Raw genomic sequence first — 19,824 nt, 5'->3', positions numbered from 1 at the left:
GAGGGTGACGAGAGACACAGAGAGAGAGACACACACACACAAACACACCGGAGGGTGGAGGGACCATGACACCGTGTGAACGCAGATCATTTCTGAAACGCTACCTTGTAAACGGAAGGCTGAAATGCATCGAAACGGCGTCGTGTAAATGGGGTCTCAGTAATGTCCAGTTCTCATGGCAATTCCCACCAATAGAATATTTCAATTCAAATGACTGCGGAATTTCCTGAGGTCTGTTGGTTTTATCTGTAAACTTGAAAGGAAAGGCTTCAGTGATGGAGTTCAGATAATCTAATGTGAAGTTCCGTTTGGATATCAGAGACTTAATACACAGACTTAACTCTCTTGGCACTATTAGTTCAAGAAGATCATGCATGACATCGGGAGGGAAGCCCTGGATTGTTTGGAAATGTGAAAATCTATTGAGAACAGTCTCTTTTTACATCATTTAGGGAATCTAACTGTTGTCTGTTTAATCCTAGAAGGTCATTCTTGTGAGTTTCAACTGTCCATAGTGGAAACACTCCTTCCTTCACCTCATGAATGTCAATATGTTCCCGACTGGCTAAAGAAAATCTGCAAAATTTGTCAACATTGAAGCTCTCTTGATATCCAGCAAGAGAATGAGCCCCAGATTATCAGAAATTATTAAACATACAGCACTTTACCTCTAACTGCTTTTCCCAGTTTCTGTACATATAATTCTTGCTCCTCAAGTACTTCAAGATCTTTCAGTAGTGGTCCAAGAATGGCTTTGTAGCCATATTTCTTCACATCATTGCTATGACACAGACATGCGAGATAGACCGATTGTACACATGATCTATAGCATATTGGTAAATCTGAAAGTCCTAAAGGAATGCTTAGATCTTTTGACGAGAGCAAAATATTCTGTTTGCAGTACAGACCATCTCTGTATGTTCTATAGTGTCCAACAGTTTCCCTGTCTTCTGTCTCCAAGACTTTTTATAACACATCATCATGATTTAACAGCTCTGTCAAAACTTTCAAAACTAGGACATAAGCACATGTCCATCTGGATAATCCACCTAAAACATGTTCAACTGGCTCCATCACTTTAAAGTGACTCTTATAAAAAGCTCTTCTTTTATATTCAGAAACAAAAGGTCCATCTTTTGAAAGGAAACTTAGGGGGTTAACTTTTTTGATTATCTCTGTGACAGCAGCAGTGACCGCAGTGTTAACTGAACAGCTGTGCTTTATCAGTACACTTTCAGTTAGTTTTGGTGTGCATTCATCAACAACTGAGCTAATACTACAAAGCTCATTTATAATTTCCTGAGTTGTTGTCTTAGACACATGCAAAACTGTTTGCATTCGCAGTAAAAGAGATGCAACATTGTATTGAAGCAACTCATGCGGGGCTTGACTGTCTATGCAACCCTCTGTTGTTAAGTCTAGATGGTCTGAATGTGTCTCAAAATATGTGCTTTCAAAATATGAAGTGTCTGGAGTACAACTTTGATACAAGTTCGTAGGAAAATTTTCAACAGTACAGAGCTGATGTTTCTTACTCTTTATGTGCACAAAAAGTACTGTATACACTAGACTGAAAGCTACAGTCTTTAAAAAGACATTTCACAATTTTTTTGTTCTTTATGTGTGTTTTTAGTTGTGCAAAATACTGTTTATAACTGCAAGTCTCTGAGAAACTGCACAGCTCACAATTTAACTTTGATGTGACTTGTTTTGTCCAGGCTTGACTATGGTCTCTAATAAAAGTTTCTTCAGAGATGATTCAGTCCTGAAAGAGCACAAACAGTCTGCACAGACACAGGGAAGAGGATAGTTCCTTACCTGATTACAGTGCTTCAGTTTGTAATGGACAATTGGAGTGTATTGGCTGGGTGAGGAGTAAGTGCAACTTTTGCAGGACCACCTCATTCATTACACTGCATCGTCTGCACTGCAGTGATCCTGTGAAGAAATAAAGAAGAAACATTAAATTTCTGTTTATCATCAGCATAATAGTAGTAAAACAAACTGAAAAATAATAGAAAATTACTTTTTACTATGCAAAAAGATATTAGCTTTCCACATTTTAATGTATTCAGACATAGAAAAACTTATTAGAAGGCACAGTAAAAAATAAATAAATAAAAAAAGAGCCAAAACTAATATGTTGTGAATTGAATTTAATGATTTTTGTAACTCAAGCAAAACAAATATAAATTAACATAAAAGTCAAATTTCAGTTTTACAATACCTTTTGCTTGTGTGCTTTGGACAGCTTGGTTTCTAAAAATTGCCACTGTACAAAGAGAAAGATGATTAAACAATCTATAGTAATACAAAAATTTTAGCTAATGTATTTTTTCTATGGTGGCCCTGAAGTGCAAACCACAACAACATTAACAAAGCACAATTACAAATTACAAAAGTACAACAACATTAACAAAAGCACAATTACAAATTACAAAAGCACAACAACATTAACAAAAGCACAATTACAAATTACAAAAGCACAACAACATTAACAAAAGCACAACAACATTAACAAAAGCACAATTACAAATTACAAAAGCACAACAACATTAACAAAAGCACAATAACAAATTACAAAACACAACAACATTAACAAAAGCACAACAACATTAACAAAAGCACAATTACAAATTACAAAAGCACAACAACATTAACAAAAGCACAATTACAAATTACAAAAGCACAACAACATTAATGAAAGCACAACAACATTAACAAACCAGAAAAGGTAGGTCCCAGTGGGAAAACCTGGGAAATCGCTGATTGGACGACGCCACTTTTGGCTTTTGAACCGGAAGTTGGGCCACAGCTGCTGCAAAAGTTTGGTGACAGCTCAGCCAGCTCTTTTCTGCAGCTACGGTAATACATAGCGCTGTGACTAGCTGTGTCCAAATTCAGGGGCCGCATCCTGCGAAGGACCCGGCCCACGTAAAGCTGTTAAAACAAGCATATCATATTTCAACATCAAGGAATACAGCTGAGCAAATGATTAATTTCCCACCATATTAAGTGAGACATTAAGATGTGAGATATTAAGATGTCTCACTTAATATGTCTTCTAAGATTTTTATATGTCTTTTAAGATGTCACATCCTTTTCAAAGCCCTGCTGGCTTTCGCCGCTGATTGGAAGTTAAACACAGGCACAACTCCTTCAGATGATCTCTAATGGCTGGTGTTTGGTTTATTTCAGCATTTCATTTGTTCCTGAGCAAATTGGTTTGCCTGAAAATTAAAATTAAGCTTCATAAGTGCATAGTTTTATTCAACATTAATGTCTCACTTAATATGGTTGGAAATTAATCATTCGCTCAGCTGTATTCCTTGATGTTGAAATGTGTTATGCTTGTTTTAACAGCTTATTTTGAATTAAGACTTAAAATTAAAACAAAAAAAGGAGAAAAAGTTCGTTCTCCGTTTAATCAGCTGCTTTTACACAGCTGTGCTTCGCACTGTCACGGTTGCTAGGCGACATGAGCTATGCAGATGTAAGGGCAGGTGGCAGAAATGAAGGCTAGACCGTCCAATTTCACAGCCGCTCACTTCCGGTCTTTGCGGTCTTCGTGGGCTGCGAAAGACCCAGTTTACGTGGGCCGGGTCCTTCGCAGGATGCGGCCCCTGAATTTGGACACAGCTAGTCACAGCGCTATGTATTACCGTATAGCTGTGGAAAAGAGCTGGCTGAGCTGTCACCGAACTTTTGCAGAAGCTATGGCCTAACTTCCGGTTTAAAAGCCAAAAGTGGCGTCGTCCAATCAGCAATTTCCCAGGTTTTCCCACTGGGACCTACCTTTTCAGGTTTGTTAATGTTGTTGTGCTTTCGTTAATGTTGTTGTGCTTTTGTAATTTGTAATTGTGCTTTCGTTAATGTTGTTGTGCTTTTGTAATTTGTAATTGTGCTTTTGTTAATGTTGTTGTACTTTCGTTAATGTAATTGTGCTTTCGTTAATGTTGTTGTGCTTTTGTTAATGTTGTGCTTTTGTAATTTGTAATAGTGCTTTTGTTAATGTTGTTGTGGTTTGCACTTCAGGGCCACCCTATTTTTCTTAATTTTTACAGCAATTAAATTAAAATTAGCAAGTTTTTAGGGAAAGAAAAAAACAGTAATTAGTACTGTATATCTGTGTAGATTCTCTGTCATCCAGGTCATAGTAGTCTCTGGAGCTTGAAAAAAGGCGACTGGACTTCTTTTTGTTTCTTGAAGGAAAAAGGGCACTCTTTTGAGGATGCCAATGTTCACATTTTGGACAGGGAAAACAGATGGTTTGAAAGAGGAGTGAAAGAAGCCATCTATGTCCACTGTGAACAACCATCATTGAACAGAGGAGGTGGATTACGTCACCAACTTTCCCCCGCTTACAGTGCTGTCCTGAGCTCCCTTCCCAGACGTCTCAACCCCCATTCACACCTTTGTTCCAGTGACCTCAATAGGCCACAGGAAACAATGGAGCGGAGTCCTAAATTGGTTTCAACTGAAACCACTGATTGAAATGACCCACGCCTCCCTTCACACCTGGGCACAGGTGTTTACGCACATGAACAATAGAGGGTCATAACCACCTCCAGGGGACTACGCCCACAGGGGTTTAAATACCTGGGTCTCTCCACCATTTGGTTGAGAACTGAAGAAGCCTTTCGGATGAGAGGTGAAACGTCTTCAAGAAACAAAAAGAAGTCCAGTCGCCTTTTTTCAAGCTCCAGAGAGTAATTAGTACTATCAGTACAAACGGGTGTGTGCATGTGTGCGCATTCCCTCTCCATTCATTCCCTATGGAACTTGTGCGATGAGGCCACAATTGCTTGGCACAAGTTCTATAGGAAGTGAATGGAGAGTGAGTGACGTCGCTCCCTGTGTGTCCAGCCCATAACTGTTCAGTGCAGCTGCTATTGACACTATCGCAACACGTTTACTCAAGAAAATTTAATTGTCAAGTGAGCACCAACCACATATACTTACGACAATTACTTGTAGCGTGATGGTAGCTAGGTCAAAATGCAAAAAAAGAAAAGAAAAAAACCTCTGTGGCGAGAGGTGGAGCAGCAACAGTGTGTGTGTGTTCAACCGATAAAACCAATTAAGTCTGACAGAGACCGATAGATATTAAAAAGGAAAAATAATATATAATAAACACTGTATCCACTCATCCCGTGGTTGATCAAATGTGGACTGACATTAGCTAAGTCAACAGGATTTGCAACTCAAAGCTAGCTAACCAGCGCGTGAACATGTACTGCCAATAACCACAACAAACTAAACATGAAAAATGCACTGAAAATTGCAGTGACTGACTTAGACAAAGAACAGGTGTTTAATGTTTCAAAATTTTAAAAAAACTTAGAAATACTTACTTGATAAAAACCTGCAGCTCGTCTTCTGAAGCAAAATGGCTGCTACGTTCTTAGCTAACTTTCAGAGATGAGGGAACATCATATGACAATGAGGTTATATTAAGTGTGTATGCATGTTCCATGAAGTATGACCGCTGACACATTTTCGGCTGTTACTTGAACGTATTATAATGAGTTTTAAAGTATTTTTTCAAGTTGAAATTGCTGTAATTCATCTTAGTTAGTGGAAATGGGCCATGAGTTCACCCAGCATAATTACTTGAGTCCATCTGGCTAAAGCCCCAAATCCTTTTTTACAGTGTAAGAAACTATTAGTAAGAGCTGATAAAAATTAATTGGAATGGGAAAAATCTAGAATCCGTATAGATAAATTATGCCAGTCAAAGAAGAGAGGGGGTCTATTATTGCCAAACATGAAATATTACCATAGTTCCTTTGAGGTTGCTTGACTCACAAGACATTGGGACAAAGCTGGTGCTGGACTAGACTGGGTTTGACTTGAACAAGAACTCACCTTTAAAGTCAATTGAAGCACTCACACAAACAGTCAGAAACAAATAATAATAAAAAAAGCAATTGTGTAACAACTCCACCACCTTTTGCCCCTACACCTTTGAGCAGGGAGTACTGCACTGCTGACTCGCTCTTGGTTAATCGACAAAAAATTCAGTTCCAACATTGCACTTCAGGTTGTTTATTTGCATGTTTTAACCATCCACACAGCAGTCAAGCCCGAGCACATGTAGGCTACTTCATGGCACTCCATAAAAAGCAAGGCATTGATAAGCACATAGAAAGCGTGAAGAAAGTGCTTAGAAAGCGGTCAACAAAAATACATTCTCCCTACTCACCGATACTCCATGCCGACACACCGGTGACCAGGTGATAATACTTCCTACCCATTAACCAAACACCTCCCACGTGACCTACATGCCTACCGTAATCCCAGGCATAAACATGCAACACCGTATGTTCACCATAACAAATAAGTTGTATATGGCTCTTACAAACCCTATCTTAGAACATTAGAAAATGGTCTGACAAGAGGTAAATAAGAATTGTATGAATCCCTCAAAAATAAAGACAGAGATACAGACCATCTGTTGGTCTCAGTGGCTCAGAAAAAGTATCAGAATAATAAAAGTGACTTATGTGAAAATGGCAACTTTCTTTCATCTGACCAACTTCTGAAAAAAATTCCATATAGAGAAAAGGGACCATTTTTGGAAGTCTTTACAGATCAGACACTTTATAAAAGCTACTGTTCCCACTGGCAGGGACAGAAGTGTAGTGGAGAGATACTGTACCTAAAGCTACCCAAAGCACAGCTTAAAGCATCAAAATGGAATGAAATGTGTCCTCGGACAAACAGTAATGGCTGTAACAATCTTGAGCTGATATAGGAAAAGGATTTGTCCTCTATAACAGATGAAAAGACGTGGGAGGGGATCCTTTCCAACACTGAAGAATGCATTAGTGAAGCGAAAGGCAAATTTACACAGTATAAAATAATTCACAGATATTATTTTACCCCAACAAGGCTTAGCTTACTTAATGATGTGTGCTGGAAAAAAGAGTGGCACCTTTATTCCTGCACTGTCGGAATGTTCAAAGGTTCTTCCTTTGTGAGAAAATGTTATAGACCCTATAAGTAAATGGCTGAATTATGAACTTCCCAGAGCACCAAGATTATGTTTCACAGAACGGCAGAACCACATATAAAGAAATCTAAGTTTTTCATATTAAAGACTGGTCTAATCTCTCCAAAACACTGCTTCCTGGAGCCAGATCATCATCTTGCTGGAACTCAAGAGGAGATGACACGAGTGCTGAGCCAGAGTGAAAATCAGAGCAAGGAGAAGGAAATGTACACCATCTGTTATGTTGGCTATTGTAACGAATGTGAGTTCTCTAGTTAATGAGATGGACAAGCTGTGGGCACTGGTAAGACATCAGAGAGAGTACTGGGAGTACAGCGTGTTATGTTTCATGGAGACATGGCTGCACAGTGTCATACTGTATGACTGTTAAGGCCAACAGAGATGCCATGCTGAGCAGTGAGAAGGAAGGTGAAGGGAGTGCAGGAATGTTTCTGTTCTCTCCAGAAATTAAAGATTTAGCTGTAAGTATGCATCCATATCCACAGTATTCAAGCTAAGCACTTAGCATGGGTCATGCTAAGGGAAAGTGGAGTGGTGGAGACAGTCAGCTGTTCCTGTATCGCTGATTAGGGAAATCATGTAGTGATGCAGCAGCTATTCTGTGGAAGGTATATCACTGATCTGGATATCAGCATGTTCAGACCAGTGTTAATTTCCTTGACGAAATATTTTCGTCATAGTTTTCGTCAACAACCCTTTTTTTCATGACAATAACGAGACAATAACTAAATTAAAACTACCTCAAAGGATAAAAACGGTAACATAGTCAAAAGTCTATGACTAAAACTAAATCAAAGTTTCCTGTCAAAATTAACACTGGTTCAGATCACTGAAACAGAAACATTGGACTGGCTGAAGGCTGTGATCAGGGAGACACGCAGCTGTCATCTTGCTAACTGCTATGTGTTTACATGTGGAAGGCCCGCATTGTTAAAGCTTTGTCTAGGATGTATACTGTAGTGTCCCACTATAAATAAAATAACAAAAAAAAAAGAGGCTGTACATTAAAGGAAAACTTAAACCACAAGGAAAAAATACGGTAATAGGATGTGAAATTGGGTCCACATAAATCGATGTCTTGTGCTTGTGGTGCATTTTGTGTTAACTACCTTGTGGTCATGTCCTGGTATTATTGTAGGGTCTTGAGGCGACTGTTTGTTGGGATTTGGCACTGTATAAATTGAATTGAATTAAACTGAATTGAATTGAACTGAATTGAATTGAATTGGTGTTTTATATGCGTTTCACTTCACTGGTGGGAAAGCTTCCAAAGCTAGTACATCAGGTTGAGATAAACTGGCTAGCTATATTTGGCCCTGCCTCAATGCACACTTCAGGATCTTAAAGCAATCTCCTGGAGAAGTGCTAGATGCTGTTTCAATCTGGAGTTGCCCTTGGTGAAAGGCAGCGGGCAGGGGTGGATAAACTTGTATCCTTCCAGTTCTGTGGTTGAACAATAGGCTTGAACAAGTGTTGCTTCGCCTTCAGGTCAAGAATCTGTTCTGAATATGAGATGTTTATGCACTGAATTTCCAGATTATCCAGAGTATACTGCCTTCTTGAAATCACTGGGTCGGGTGTTGGAGGGCGCTCCATCTGTTGACTCCATTGTCTTAATAAGGAACTTCATTGTTCACGTGAACACTAACAATGAGACGTGGAGAGGTGTAACTGGGAGGAAAATCCTGCCCAATCTGAACCAGTGTGGTGTGCTATTGGACTGTGCTTGACAGTTTGTCCAAAAACAAATGTTCAAAAGTGCATGTGGCACCAGGACACCCTAGATTACAGGTCAAAATTAGATTTTGTAGTTTTATCTTCTGATCTGTGCCCAAATGATTTAAAAACTTGGATGAAAGCTCCATGGAGCCTGCACTGGTTCAGCTTGCCTATTTAGGAGCTGATGTCTGCTTTCCATCATCACAGCTTTCCTTGCAGACGTTTGTTTAATTGACATAGAAAGCACAGATACTAACTGATCTCAGAGCAGCAAAAGTAGAGCCAGAAGCAGACTGACTAGCATGCTAGTCTCCCATCAGCCTCCCATCAAAAGATTCGAGGTCTGTCCATAACACCCATGTGCAAAGAACAGTGGCGGTTTCTGATATGGGTGACATGGGCAGCCGCCCAGGGCGGCTTTTCATCCAGGGTGGCATGACTGCCCCTCCCGCCAACGCATTGCGATCACCGCAGCAGCGCCTACCGCACTTCTCCACTTGTGGGGTAATGGGCGCCCTCTGCCTGCTGTGTGGTGCATGTAGCTTTCTGCCATGGTCTGACAGACAGGTTGTAACAGAAGGAAAGGGGCAGGCGGGGGATTCTCTCATCTCGGTTCCTGAGTTTAGAATTATGGAACCCGAAAAAAAAAATGAGAGAGGAAAAAAAGAGGCATTTTTGTGAGATCTCGCAAAACTTTTCAATATTAGTACATGGGCTTTCGCGTTAATCTTGATATGGCAGTGTCCATGAGGATGAAACCTTTGGCAAGAGACTGCCAGCAAAAGTCGCCTTTATTTATAATTAGGCCCGAGCCAACCGAAGGGTCGGCGAGGAGCCTATAGTGATTGTAAGGGGCGCGGCTGCAAAAATGGGTGCGGTGGCATGGGACACGGTTGCAAGTGACCCCGGACCTCATGGGGACGTGCGCCAGGTCGAGACATTTCCGAAAAGGTATATATGAGGATGACTAGAAAAGCGCATAATTGGAATAGTTAGAGTTCTTTATTATTATTATTAGGCCCGAGCCGACCCTACGGTCGACCCTTCGGTCGGCTCGGGCCTAATAATAATAATAATAAAGAATAAAGAATAATGGAGAATTCGAGCAAATACAATAAGGCGCTTTCCCAGTCACCCTGAAGCATACCTTTTCGGAAACATCTCGACCTGACCCACGTCCCTATGAGGTCAGGGGTCACTTGCAACCGCGTCCCATGCGACCATGGGGATTTTAACGCATTTTGGGGTATGTGGCATAGTGAATCCAATAGGCTCCTCACCAAGACTTCATCGGCTCGGGCCTAATAATAAAGAATAATGGAGAATTCGAGCAAAAACAATTAGGCGTTTTCCCAGTCACCCCGAAGCATACCTTTTCGGAAACGTCTCGTCCTGACCCACGTCCCTATGAGGTCAGGGGTCACTTGCAACCGCGTCCCATGCGACCGTGGGGATTTTAACGCATTTTGGGGTATGTGGCATAGTGAATCCAATAGGCTCCTCACCAAGACTTCATCCGCTCGGGCCTAATAAATAATAAAGAATAATGGAGAATTCGAGCAAATACAATTAGGCGCTTTCCCAGTCACCCCGAAGCATACCATTTCGGAAACGTCTCGACCTGACCCACGTCCCTATGAGGTCAGGGGTCACTGGCGACCGCGTCCCATATGACCGTGGGGATTTTAACGCATTTTGGGGTATGTGGCATAGTGAATCCAATAGGCTCCTCGCCGAGACTTCGTCGGCTCGGGCCTAATAAATAATAAAGAATAATGGAGAATTCGAGCAAATACAATTAGGCGCTTTCCCAGTCACTCTGAAGCATACCTTTTCGGAAACGTCTCGACCTGTCCCACGTCCCTATGAGGTCAGGGGTCACTTGCGACCGCGTCCCATGCGACCGTGGGGATTTTAGCGCATTTTGGGGTATGTGGCATAGTGAATCCAATAGGCTCCTCGCCGAGACTTCGTCGGCTCGGGCCTAATAAATAATAAAGAATAATGGAGAATTCGAGCAAATACAATTAGGCGCTTTCCCAGTCACTCTGAAGCATACCTTTTCGGAAACGTCTCGACCTGTCCCACGTCCCTATGAGGTCAGGGGTCACTTGCGACCGCGTCCCATGCGACCGTGGGGATTTTAGCGCATTTTGGGGTATGTGGCATAGTGAATCCAATAGGCTCCTCGCCGAGACTTCATCGGCTCGGGCCTAATAATAAAGAATAATAATAAAGAATAATGGAGAATTCGAGCAAAAACAATTAGGCGTTTTCCCAGTCACCCCGAAGCATACCTTTTCGGAAACGTCTCGACCTGACCCACGTCCCTATGAGGTCAGGGGTCACTGGCGACCGCGTCCCATGTGACCGTGGGGATTTTTGCGCATTTTGGGGTATGTGGCATAGTGAATCCAATAGGCTCCTCGCCGAGACTTCGTCGGCTCGGGCCTAATAATAATAATGGAGAATTCGAGCAAAAACAATTAGGCGTTTTCCCAGTCACCCCGAAGCATACCTTTTCGGAAACGTCTCGACCTGACCCACGTCCCTATGAGGTCAGGGGTCACTGGCGACCATGTCCCATGCGACCGTGGGGATTTTTGCGCATTTTGGGATATGTGGCATAGTGAATCCAATAGGCTCCTTGCTGAGACATTGTCGGCTCGGGCCTAATAATGGAAAATTCGAGCAAAAACAATTAGGCGCTTTCCCAGTCACCCTCATTGTAAGCACCATTTTGTAGAGTTTATAAATTTATAACTGATTTATGTCATATATTAGTTTCCTTTTGTGTTTCATATTTGTATAAGTAAGTTAAAGGGAAATGTATTTCATTTGTAACATTTGGATTTGAGAACATCTGTTAAGAAGATGTATTTTATGTGATTGAACTACAGAGGGCGCAATTCTGTTGTTAAGGCCCATGAAGAATAAAATGTTGTTGTATTTGAAGATGTAGAAGAATAAAGATGGCCGATGGAGCAACACGGTAGTTTTACCGTGCTGCGGCTGAATGTTGTCACACGCGTAAAACCGGCTCTGTATTGGTCATTCAAAGGAAGAGGTTAAATGGAAATTACAGAAGATCGAAAGAAACTATAGATTAGCCTCTACAATAAGTAAAACTACCGCGCTCAGCAAGAACGAGCCGAGACCGAGCCCAGCGATGTAACCACAACAACGGATCGTCATGGAATCACAAGCTACGAACTGGTAACTTGCCTAAATGAGCCAAGAGAAAAATACAAGACAACAAGGATGTTGTAGTCTTCACTAGATGGCACTTATTTGGAAAGCAAAGCATGCTTTGTGTCATGGACTACTTTATTCGATCTCTTGTTGATGAATGAAAAGAAAACAAGGCAAGATGGCGGATGACGAGTCACAAGAAACCAGAGAGCAAGAAAATGTCTGCGGTACTGAAAACGGCCAAAAGAGGGCGCCGAAATACACGGAAAAGGGCCTGGAGGACCTTTTACAGAGACAAATCGGTTCAAGAAGAGCAAAGCTTTCTCAGGTGACAGCGAAACTGAATAAAATAAGTGCTATGATGAAAAATGATGACGCTGTAGATATTGTTGATGAACATTTAAATGAGTTTTCAAAACTCATAAGTGACTTTGTTCAAACAAATGAGAATGTTCTACAACTGCTGTCAGAGGAAGAGAAAGAGGCTGATCAGACATATTGGTATCAGCCCAAAAAGGAGCATTTCAGCAATTTTATGATGGATGCTGAGAAGTGGACAATCGGCGCAAGGCAGAAACAACAGGACGACGTGGGTCCAGATGACAGCGTGTCTTTGACAGGTGATTCAAGAGGGAAGCGTCCAGGATCCTGCGTGTCCAGGGTCGGGTCCAGGCGCTGTGGTTCAATAATATCATCATCATCATCTGCACGTCGCAAGGAACAAGCAGAAAGAGCTTCTCTGATGGCAAAGGCAGAGAAGTTAAAGGAGAAACAAGCTCTGGAGTTGGAAGAGCTGCAGTTAAAGGCAAGGAAGGAGCAGCTGCAAATTGAAACTCAAATTGCTGCTTCTACTGCAAAGATAAAGGTACTGGAGGAATGTGAGTATGAGGACAACGAAAAGAGAAGTGTAACTTATCGCCGTGCAGACTCATTTAGTGGTTTGCCCCCAGTTGGTGTCAACAGACAGTCGAACACTCACTTAAGTGGATCTCAGTACCAAGTTGCACAGGAGACTCCTTCTCAGAGGGTTGAAATGGACACAAAGGTTAATTTGTGTGAAGTAATGCTGAAACAGAATAGTATTACAGAGATGTTGGTTAAGCAACAAAGACTCACAAATTTACCTCAGAGAGATGTTCCCATTTTCAGTGGTGATCCCTTAGAATTCAATCCATTCCTTAGAGCCTTTGAACATACAATCAGTAGCAAGACAGATAATGATAATGACAAGATCTACTACCTTGAACAGTTCACAAGAGGTGAGCCTAGAGACTTAGTCAGAAGTTGCCAACACATGAGCCCACAAAAAGGCTACCATGAGGCAATGAAACTTTTACATTATCATTATGGCAATGACATCAAAATAGCGACAGCTTACCTGAAGAAGGCTGTAAGTTGGCCTCAGTTGAAAGCAGATGACACCAAAGGTCTTCATAGTTACTCACTGTTTCTAACTGGGTGTAATAATGCCATGCAAGATATTAACTACTTGGAGGAATTAGACAACCCCACAAATCTCAGGGTAATAGTTTCCAAGTTACCCTATAAGATGAGAGAAATGTGGAGAGTCTCAGCTTTCGACATCCAAGAAAACTCTGGAAGAAGAGCTAGGTTTTCAGATTTAGTGAAATTCCTGAACAGACAAGCTAAGATAGCATCAGATCCTTTATTTGGTGACATTAAAGATACCGATGACAAGTGCAAGCAATACTCAAAACCAGAGAAGACATTTAGACCAAAGGGTAGTGCGTTTGCCACTAGTGTGGCACCTGCAATAAATGAAAGGTTGCTAGATGCAAACAAAGGCACTGTGCGTCAGACAATTAATGCCTTTCAAAGACCATGTGTGTATTGTGACAGAAATCACTCACTTGCCGACTGTCAGAAAATAAGAAAACTGCCTCACAAAGAGAGAGTAGAGTTCCTTAAAGGAAAAGGACTTTGCTTTTCATGCTTGAGCAAAGGGCACTTGAGTAAAGACTACAAGAAACGATTGCTATGTGACTACTGTTTCAAAAGACATCCTAGTTTGCTCCACTATGACACGACAGAGGATGTAGCAGTAAATAACGAACCAAATGATGACACTGGAAGCTCAGATGTTGAAGCTCCCAGCCCTGTCCCCATCACAGGTGGCACATGTGGTGCTACTGGGGCCGGTAATAGCAGTCGAGTTTTGGCTATTGTGCCAGTTCATGTTAAGCTCAAGAAAAACAACAAGATAATTGACACTTATGCATTTTTGGACAATGGCAGCCAAGCAACTTTTTGCTCAGAGAAGCTTATGAGACAGCTTGGCATAGAAGGAAAGAAAACTCAAATCCTTCTCCGCACTATGGGTCAGAAAAGGTTGCAGCCAAGTTACATTGTTTCAGGTTTAGAAGTAAGTGGTGTAACAGAAAATGTGTATATTGACTTACCTGATACGTACACACATAAAGACATTCCAGTTTCAAAAGAGAGCATTCCTATGCAGACAGACTTAGTTAAGTGGCCGCACCTGCACAGAGCAGAACTGACTGAAATAGATGCAGATGTTGGACTCTTGATAGGAGCAAACGCTCACAAGGCAATGGAACCCTGGGAAATTATTCACAGCGTAGATGAGGGTCCATATGCAGTCCGTACAATCCTAGGTTGGGTTATAAACGGTCCTTTGAAAAGAAATGACTCAGAAAGTGAACAAAGTGTTTCGGTGAACCGCATATCAATGTCTGAGATTGAAACATTGTGTGTGAAACAGTTTAACCACGATTTTCCAGAAAAGGCTTCTGAAGAGCGTCATGAAATGTCACGAGAGGATGTGAAATTCATGGACTCTGTCAAGGATACAGTTAAAAAGGTGGAAGGACATTATTGTATAAGCCTACCTCTTAAAGATCAGTCTGTTAAACTACCCAACAACTGTGAGTTAGTTGTGCAGAGAGCAGAAAGCCTCAAAAGAAAAATGCTGAAGAGAAAAGACTTTCATAAAGAGTACACAGTGTTCATTTCTGAACTAATAGACAAGAAGTATGCTGTCCCTGTGTCAAATGAACAACTTGAACGTGATGATGGAAGACTGTGGTACATACCGCATCATGGCGTGTACCATCCACAGAAAAGAAAGCTCCGCGTTGTTTTTGACTGTGCTGCCTCGTTTCAGGGGAAGTCACTGAACGAGGAACTTTTACAAGGTCCTGATTTGACAAACACATTGGTTGGTGTTTTAACTCGCTTCAGACATGACTATATTGCTCTAATGTCAGATATTGAGGCGATGTATCATCAGGTAAAGGTCCCGCCCGAGGATACAGATATGCTTCGATTCCTCTGGTGGCCTGAGGGAAACCTGGATGAACCACTACAGGAGTTCAAAATGACTGTGCATTTGTTTGGTGCAACATCGTCACCAAGCTGTGCCAACTTTGCTTTAAAGAAAACAGCAGAGGATGCTTCAGATGAGGTGTCACCCATGGCCATTAGTGCAGTGCAGAATAACTTTTATGTAGACGATTGTCTTTTATCCGTGTCGAATGAAGATGAGGCCTGTGCTATGGTGAAGGAGCTAACAAAACTATGCGCAAGTGGAGGGTTTCATCTTACAAAATGGAATAGTAATAGCAGAGTTGTTCTTGCCTCTATTCCTGAAACAGAAAGAGCATCTGAAGTTAAGGCATTAGACCTCTGTCATGACAACCTTCCAGATGAGCGAGTCTTAGGAGTAAACTGGTGCATTGAAACAGACTCGTTCAAAATCAAAATCAATGAAAAACCAATGACACAAACTAGACGCGGCATTCTGTCATTTGTGAGTTCAATCTATGATCCGTTAGGGTTTCTGTCCCCAGTTATTTTCCCAGCCAAAATGATTCTGCAGGAACTGTGTGGAAAGAGATTCTCATGGGATGAGGACATTCCAATTGACATGGCTAAGAAGTCACAACAGTGGCTGTTGGACTTGACAAAACTACAAGGATTTACAGTGGACAGGTGTTTTAAACCAGTTAGATTTGGAAATGTAACATCTGCACAACTGCATCTTTTTGCAGACGCGAGTGAGAGAGGGTATGGTGTTGTTGCATACCTTCGTGTCACAAATGAAAGAGGTGAAGCTCATTGCTCATTTTTGATTGGCAAATCACGAGTATCGCCTTTGAAGCAACTCACTATTCCTAGATTAGAGCTAACAGCGGCGGCTGTAGCTGTAAAAATTGACAAAATGATGAGAGACGAGCTAAGAATGCCATTTGAGGAATCCACATTCTGGTCTGATAGCACCACAGTGTTGAGATACATTGCGAATGACAGTGTCAGATTTAAGACTTTTGTTGCAAACCGAGTTTCACTTATCAGAGATCACTCTAAGGTCAGTCAGTGGAGGTACATAAACTCTGAGTTGAACCCTGCTGACTACGCATCTAAGGGAATGAAAGCAAGTGATTTCCTGTCAAACAAAGCCTGGATTCAAGGTCCAGACTTTCTAGTAAAGGACAATAAACACTGGCCAGCGTCACCGATAATATCCTTGAACATTCATGATGATGCAGAAGTGAAAGTTATGAGTGTTGATGTTGATGTCATGCAAACTGATCCTATCAGTCAACTCATTTGTCACTACTCAGATTGGTACAGACTAAAAAAGGCCTTTGCCTGGATGCTGAGATTTAAACGGCTCCTCCAAGAGCTGTCACGTGAACGCAAATCCTTGTCAGCCAGCGATACTCAATGTCAAAAGAAAATGGCTAAGAAAGTGCAGAAATCAAACAAAGATGGTTATTTAACAGTCACAGAATTAGAAAATTCAGAGATGGAGATTGTTAAGTTTTGTCAAAAACAAAGTTACAAAGATGAGATCTTAACTCTACAGAAGGGTCAAAAGGTTAAAAGGACTAGTCACATTGTGAAACTAGATCCGGTGTTGAACAATGGTATTTTAAGGGTTGGTGGCAGGTTAGATAAGGCTGCTCTACCATCCAATGTGAAACACCCTGTGATACTTCATCAGGACCACCATGTGTCCACATTGATTCTCAGACATATTCATAAACAAACAGGTCATAGTGGCAGAAATTTTGTGCTGTCTAAACTGAGAGAAAAATATTGGATTCCAAAAGCTGATGCAGCTCTCAGGAAAATATTGTCAAAATGTGTACAGTGTAAAAAGCTGTCAGGTAAGCCTGGTGAACAGAGAATGGCAAACTTGCCACGAGACAGACTTGAAACCGACAAACCCCCTTTCACAAATGTAGGGATAGATTATTTTGGACCTTTTGAGGTTAAATGTGGCAGAAGCTATGTAAAAAGATACGGTGTTTTGTTTACATGCCTCACCACAAGAGCGATTCACCTAGAGGTCGCTCACTCACTTGAAGCAGACTCTTGTATTAATGCATTTAGAAGGTTTGTGGCCAGGAGAGGTCAAGTGTCTGTTATGAGGTCAGACAATGGTACAAACCTAGTAGGTGCTGAAAAGGAAATGCGCGAGGCAATCAAAGGTTGGAATGAGATTAAATTGCTGAGTCACTTTTGCAGAAAGGTGTTACATGGACATTCAATCCACCAGCTGGATCTCATTTCGGTGGGATTTGGGAAAGGCAGATACGTTCTGTCAGAAGAATCCTTACCCAGCTACTGAGACAACAGACTCTTAATGATGAGCATCTTCATACTTTGTTTTGTGAAGTAGAGTCTATTATAAATGATAGACCCATTACAAGAGTTTCTAATGACCCAAATGATATAGAAGCATTAACCCCAAATCATTTGCTTCTCATGAAAAAACAACCTGTGTTGCCACCTGGTTTATTTCAAAAGGAGGATTTGTACTCAAAAAGACGATGGCGTCAGGTCCAATACTTGTCTGATATTTTTTGGAAACGTTGGACCAAAGAGTATCTACCACTTTTACAAGAGAGACAGAAATGGTTAAATGTGAAAAGAAACCTAAAACCTGGTGATGTTGTTCTTATAGTGGATGATAGTGCACCAAGAGGTTCATGGTTAATGGGAAAGGTTGAAAAGGCAATTTGTGATTCAAATGGTCATGTGAGAAGAGTTTTGGTTAAGACAAAAAGCAGTGTTTTGGAAAGACCAGTGGACAAATTGTGTCTTTTACTGGAAATGGATGAGTGATGTGTTTTTGTTTAAAGCCATTGTGTTATGATGTTGTTTACAGTTAAGAGTACTGGTACAGTAACAAAAGAGTTTGAAAATGTTGCTTATGTAATTTTGGTAATTGTCATGCCTCAGCAAGAACAATTAGGGGCCGGAATGTAAGCACCATTTTGTAGAGTTTATAAATTTATAACTGATTTATGTCATATATTAGTTTCCTTTTGTGTTTCATATTTGTATAAGTAAGTTAAAGGGAAATGTATTTCATTTGTAACATTTGGATTTGAGAACATCTGTTAAGAAGATGTATTTTATGTGATTGAACTACAGAGGGCGCAATTCTGTTGTTAAGGCCCATGAAGAATAAAATGTTGTTGTATTTGAAGATGTAGAAGAATAAAGATGGCCGATGGAGCAACACGGTAGTTTTACCGTGCTGCGGCTGAATGTTGTCACACGCGTAAAACCGGCTCTGTATTGGTCATTCAAAGGAAGAGGTTAAATGGAAATTACAGAAGATCGAAAGAAACTATAGATTAGCCTCTACACTCATATATACATTTTCGGAAACGTTTTGACCTGGCGCACGTCCCCATGAGGTCTGGGGTCACTTGCGACCGCATCCCATGCAACTGCCCCCATTTTTGCACCGCCACCCGTTACAATCACTATAGGCTCCTCGCCGACCCTTCGGTTGGCTCGTGCCTAATAATGAATAACGCTAACAATTCCAATATACCGCTTTTCCAGTCACCCTCATATATACATTTTCGGAAACGTCTCGACATGACGCACGTCCCCATGAGGTCCGGGGTCACTTGCGACCGCGTCCCATGCGACCGCCCCCCTTTTTTGCACCTCCCCCCGCTTACAATCACTATAGGCTCCTCACCGACCCTTTGGTTGGCTCGGGCCTAATTATAAATAAAGGCGACTGACACAACCATATCAAGATAAACGTGAAAGCGTATGTCCTAATAATGAACAGTTTTGCGAGATCTTGCAAAAGTAACTCGGGATGTCGCAAAACTCTTTTCAAAACTCTTTTTTTTTGTCCTCCCATGTTTTTTTTTCCCCCATGTCCCTTGCAGTGTTCCATATAGAATGAATCTGTGCGTCTAATAAAATTAGGCGCACAGGCGGGGATACTCGCCCAGGGCACCAAAACAGGCTAGGACCGCCACTGGCAAAGAACCAGAAAAAAGATATGCTGGTTTATGGAATAGATTTCTGTCAGAACTACTGTGCAAAAAAAAAAAAAAAAAAAAAAATAAAAAAAACAAACAAAAAAAAAAAAATCAGTGAATAAAAAATAAATAAGTAAATAATCTAATTTCACATGTGCAGGTAATCACTGCCGTGGAATTGACAGGCTCGGTTTACTGTGTTACACAATGACAGCAACATGTGGGTTTTTAAAACTGCACTTGGTTAGATTTTGAAAAATGAAGTGAACCAAATTAACTATTTTTTTTTGTTTGTGTGGGTGTGTGTAGCAGTGGAAGTACTGACAAGTATCACTGGATTACTTTAATACCAACGAAATCTTAAAAAAAAAAAAACAAAAAAAACTCAGATTTGAAGGCAAGTTCTAATCTTGTACATTAAGATAAGAAATCCCTTTATCAAGCCCTACCTAGACTCTACCAATTAAACTTTAGGATTACAGCTATAATAGAGATTTATATGGGGAGACCAGAGAGACTTGGGACATAAATGAACCTAATTATAAAATGAGTTCGTGTGGAACCCTGTCTCACAGCAACACAGACTTTTTATGCTAGTTATAATCTATTCACAAC

The 19,824-nt window shown here is 41.1% G+C and overlaps 1 protein-coding gene across 1 annotated transcript in view; it reads right to left on the bottom strand.

Moving 5' to 3' along the window:
• The window catches only part of LOC115776627 (5-hydroxytryptamine receptor 3A-like), an 83,019-nt gene that overhangs the window by 49,119 nt on the left and 14,076 nt on the right, over positions 1-19,824 (bottom strand). The gene's annotated exons all lie outside the window — the stretch shown is intronic.

Source organism: Archocentrus centrarchus, unplaced genomic scaffold (assembly GCF_007364275.1).
Source record: "Archocentrus centrarchus isolate MPI-CPG fArcCen1 unplaced genomic scaffold, fArcCen1 scaffold_35_ctg1, whole genome shotgun sequence".
Classification (NCBI taxonomy): domain Eukaryota; kingdom Metazoa; phylum Chordata; class Actinopteri; order Cichliformes; family Cichlidae; genus Archocentrus; species Archocentrus centrarchus.
Note: the sequence above shows the minus strand (reverse complement) of the source record. Positions and strands in the feature narration are given on the sequence as shown.